The following is a 5,143-nucleotide window of genomic DNA, read 5'->3' as shown; positions in this document are numbered from 1 at the left end:
TGGAGACCAATTGTAAAGAGCTAAACACACACCCACATTTCCATTGATGGAAACACTTAGCCTCCCCCACCACACCCATGACTAGGCACAGTGTACTGACTGCACCCTGCTTGCATTCCTACAGCCCAAAGACTGAGACATGCCCCCCAAAGGGATAAAATGTAGGCCCAAGGGCATACTTGCAGTCCCCAATGGGCTGACTACTCAGCCACCCCAAGAAAAAGCAAACAGTCTTGGCCCTGAATCAAGGCTAACAGTTTGATGGAGCTGTTGGCTTCAAGCAGGAGCCTAAAGAAATGTCTTCCTATGGTCTGTTGGCCATTTCAGAACTTTGAAATGTAATGGTCAATTCATTAGAAAGAAACATCTGAAAAAAAAGAAAAAGCAAACAATCACTATAGACAGAAAGAAACTCAAAAGCAAATTCACTGCTGCCAAATCCATTTGGACACACTCTGCAGGTTGCTGAGGCTCATCTCCTGCAGCACAGTGGGCGGGCTCCAACTCGAACCAGCTCGACGTAAGGCCTCCCCACTCCTCCTCCTCGACTCCGACTTTGGGAAGAGTCTCTGGGAAGCCCGGAGGAGAAGGTCCATTTCCAGCTTTCTGAGGTGGCATCCAGTATGGCTAAGAGTCGGGTGAGGTGGATACGAGGGAGACCCTGGGTTTATGTAAATGAGAAAGATGGGGCCTGTAAAGAGTTAGTCTTGCCTCAAAGGGGCCATTCTAGAGGGCCGCCCTGGAGGGTCACTGTAAGTCAGTATCGCCTCGATGGCAGTGGGTTTGGCTGTAGTGTTTTGTGGTCTAGTCATGAGGGTGGCATAGCGGTTAGCCGTTGGCTGGCGATCCACCAGGTCATTAGTCTCTGCCGGAGAAAGACGAGGCTGTCCACTCCCATAAACAGTAACGATCGCAGCGATACACAGCGGGCAGCTCTACCCTGTCTTTTGGCTTACTGTGAGGCAGGGTGGACTGGATGACAGGTGTCAGTCACAATGAATCTTTTTGGTTGAGTGGGGAGAGGTGGAATGAAGTCTGATTTAAAAAATATATATTTACGCTGAAATATTACCTTTCCTGATGAGTGAATTTTGTGGCACCCCCTTAAATTCTGTGCCTAAACCCATCTCATGCACCGCCATGGGGCCAACCTTCCCAGTAGGGCGGATACTCAGCCTGGCTCAGCGGAGGGATGGCCTGCCCCTCTCAGCAGGGCTCGGCTGCCCTTCTTCCCTCTGCCTCCACAGTCTGAACATTCATCCTGGAGGACTCAGCGCCTCGCCTGTGTCTCCAGCTTATTCTCCCTGTGTCCCCTCTGTCACCGGAGCACCTTTCCCCACCCACCACCACCCATCACCGCCTGAAGTCTCTGGAGCCGCTGCCTCCCCTCCCCAGATCCCTCAATGGACTTGCTATATCAGGGAAGAAGCATTTCCAAGACCAGGAGCCCTGGTAGTGTCGTGGTTACAAGTTGGGCTGTGAATCGCAAGGTGAGATGTTCAAAACCACCAGCTGCTTCTTGGGAGAACCCATAAAAGCTTACACTCTCATAAATGCACAGGGGTAGTTCTACCCTGCCCCACAGGCTTGCTGTGAGTCAGGATCTACTTGATGGCAGTAAGTGTGTGTTTGGGGAAATCCTGGAAGGAAGGGATTAGGTCATGGCCAAATGGTCGAGAAGACAGCTGCCCCATGGACAAGCATTCTGAATCCTCCCCTTCCTGCTTCCACAAAGGGGCCCTGTCCATGGCACAGGGCACTCATGACGTGCTGGGCTCACACTCAGGCCCTGTTCACAGGGTCCTATGCAGCTCCATTGTAAAGAAGAGAGGAACAGAGAGATGAGGTCTTGGGGCCAGGCCCTGACTCCCAGCAATCCCTACGCAGCAGGAGGAGTCCCCACCAGCCCCATGTCAGCTCTGCGTGGGACTGGTTTAGTTGGCAGATTTGGAGGAGTGACTCACCAGGCTTTTCTTCCTTGTCTGTCTGAATTTGGCAGCACTGCTGAGACCTATACAGCATCACAGCAATGCTCCAACCACCCCTGACAGTGCAGGAGGTACATGGAGTAGGAATTGAAGCTGGGTCCCGTGCATGGAAGGTCAGGTGTCCTATGGATGGCAAAGCCTCTCAGAGATTCAAGCCTGGGTCTTTTGCCCCTTGGTCGGTGTTCATTCCATTATGCTGTGAACTCAGTCTTATCTCTTGGTCTACTAACTGGGGCCCAATACTGATGTTTTATTTTATTTTATTTTATTTATTTATTTATTTATTTAAACATTTTATTGGAGGCTCACATACAACTGTTATCGCAATCCATACACACATCAATTGTGTAAAGCACATTTGTATATCATTCTCAAAACATTTTCTCTCCACTTAAACCCCCGACATTAGGTCCTCATTTTCCCCCTCCCTCCCCGCTCCCCCCTCCCGCATGAGCCCTTGATAGTTTATAAATGGGTATTTTGTCATGTTTTGCCCTGTCCGACGTCTCCCTTCATCCACTTTTCGGTTGTCTGTCCCCCAGGGAGGAGGTCACACACAGTTCCATGTAATCGGTTCCCTCTTTCCTACCCATTCTCCCTTTACCCTCCCTGTTTCGCCACTCACACCACTGGTCCTGTAGGGCTCATCCGCCCTGGATTCCCTGTATTTTCAGTTCCTATCTGTACCAGTGTACCTCCTCTGGTCTAGCCAGCCTTGCAAGGTCGAATTCGAGTCATGGTAGTGGGAGCGGGGAGGAAACCTTTAGGAACTAGAGGAAAGTTGACGATACTGATGTTTTAAACTAGCAACATTTATTTATTTAAATGTGATTGTGGTAGTTGTGGTAAAAATAGAACAAAAAACGTTTACCAGTTCAGCTTTTTTTTTTTAAGTGCCAAAAATCCATGATTCGTTATCAAGGTTTGCACTCAGAAAGGCAATGCTACCTTAGTTTTCTTTATGGGGAAATTGCATTTTCTCTCAGCTGCACATGTTTTTTTGCTTTTATTTAAAGAATTATAACAGTTTTGTCAACAAACAATTCACACATAATATACTCATTGGTGGCAGCATACTAAAAAGTGTTGTAAAATCACCACCATGAAAGGTAGCTAGATAGGGACAAAGGGGGTTCTCTTCCCCCAAATGCCTAGGCTAAACGAAAATCAGCTGTCCATGCCACAATAATCAGGCACATTAATTAGACACCTGTGGGGCAATCCAGAACTGAGCATGCTCAGACCCAACTCACCTAGGCCAGGTGCGAGGTCCACCTGGACGTACAGACTAGGCACTAACGACATCACATCCCACAGGTGTGCCTAAACTCAACCAATAAGATCAGCCAATACCCTCAGCCACGCCTCCCGAGCTGGTGGGGATAGGAGCGGGTAAAAGCAGGCTGAGGGCAGGCTCGCTCTCTTCTCTTCTTTGGTTGTGCTCTTGCAGGTCAGAGGGTGAGATTCCTCCCATGTGCCAGCATCCACACGCCTTCTCGCCCAGCCTGCTCACTCTCTTGGGATTTCCTGCTCTTGGGTCCCCACGCTTGACTTTGCGATCCTGTTCCGGTATTCCTTCACCGTGGTCTGGTTTGGTTTTCTTATGCTCCCCTGAAGTGGCCAGCTTCAGATGCAAACTCTTGCCCGGTCCCTATGCTGCCTGGCACGCCTTCCAGAGACAGCGTGTACTTTTTGAGACTGCGATACCTGAAGCTTCCCTTTTCTTCATAAAAGCCACTCGGATTTACAAAAGTGCTTCTGCCGCATGAATTCTTTCAGCGTTGAGAAGCAAGAACACATTGATGGCATAAACCAGCCCAGAAACCTAACCGCCACAGTCAATTTTAGAACATGTTCTTCTGTCTTGTACTCCCCATTTCCCCCCAGCCTCCCCTGCCATACCCTAAGAAATTACTAATCCGGGTACATTCATTCTCTTCTGCTGCTTGGTTCCTTAGAGATTTCCATGGGTTTTAGCATCAATCCTCCCCTGGTTCTCGGAGGTTCTCAGCAGAGGTTCTCATGCCCGGAGCCCAAAGGACATGCTCTGCTTTAGCTCCCCTTGCTTGGTGGTTGCTGCTGGGTTCTATCGAGTCAGTTCCAAGCCATAGCGGCCTGATGCACAACAACAGAATGAAACACTGCCCGCTCTTGCATCATCCTCACCATGGTTCCTATGCCTCAACCCATTTTGGCAGCCATCTCTCTCCTTGCAGGCCTTCCTCTTTTTCGCTGCCCCTCCACTTTACCAAGCATGATCTCTTTCTCCGGTGACTGGTCTCTCCTGACAATATGTCCAAAGTATATAAGTCAAGTCTCAATCTCCTTGCCTCTAAGGAGCACTCTGGCCCTACTTCTTCCAAGACAGAGTTGTTTGTCCTTTTCGGCAGTCCATGGTACTTTAGAAACTCTTTTCTAGCATCACAATTCAAACACCCCATTGGAAACATTGTCAGATACTGAAAGCCTAAAGAATGGAAATCCTTATGCCTAGCTTCTTGGTAGTAGTCAGGCACTTTCCTCTACGCTTGCTTCTGCCTCCTGGCACCTCTTGAAGGATAAAAGGTACTGCATGTGACATCCCAGGGAAACTCACCTGCCATAGGACCTAGGACTTGGCTGTAACCTCAGTAGGAGTGATGGTTTAAATAGTAGTGATGCATCCCACCCAAATACTATCTCGTTAACATAGCAAGCATAGCTTAAGCCTGCCTATAACACATCCCAAAGGGGAGGACAGTGACAGGAGACTGGGGATCAGGGCATAGCCAAGTTGACACTTACTGTAGGGGGCACTCAACTCAGTCCATGAGCATCATGTTCATCTTCAGCCATCACCCCCGTCAACAGAACCTCAGTGCCCCCTAAACATGGACTCCCCTGTGGTCCTCCCTCCCCCTGCTAACCACTAATAAACTTGTGTCTAGTTCACACGGTTTAAAAATTGGAGTAATTTTTTGGAGTCTAGGCACCCTGCTTTGTGAGGGGGGTTTATAGACCATCAAACTTTGAGGCTTAAAGCATGCCGGTTACGCTTAGAGTCCCCCCACACCACTCAGATACATCCGGTGATCTCTCCCCACCACCCCCACCCCCACCCCCAGGCAGAATCGCTTCAGCCACTTCTCTCCGGAGCTTTTCACAAATTTCCACTT

The 5,143-nt window shown here is 49.3% G+C and overlaps 1 non-coding gene across 1 annotated transcript; it reads left to right on the top strand.

Annotated features, from left to right (window-relative positions):
• Window positions 1-233: 233 nt before the first annotated feature.
• Window positions 234-369, top strand: LOC115873171. The gene has a single exon (XR_004048266.1). It is a non-coding gene; the product is annotated as a small nucleolar RNA SNORA2/SNORA34 family (small nucleolar RNA).
• Window positions 370-5,143: the final 4,774 nt, after the last annotated feature.

The sequence above is a fragment of the Echinops telfairi genome, unplaced genomic scaffold (assembly GCF_000313985.2).
Source record: "Echinops telfairi isolate 266 unplaced genomic scaffold, ASM31398v2 ScPeMD7_7466;HRSCAF=8504, whole genome shotgun sequence".
NCBI lineage: Eukaryota > Metazoa > Chordata > Mammalia > Afrosoricida > Tenrecidae > Echinops > Echinops telfairi.
This window is presented reverse-complemented; position numbering and strand designations above follow the sequence as displayed.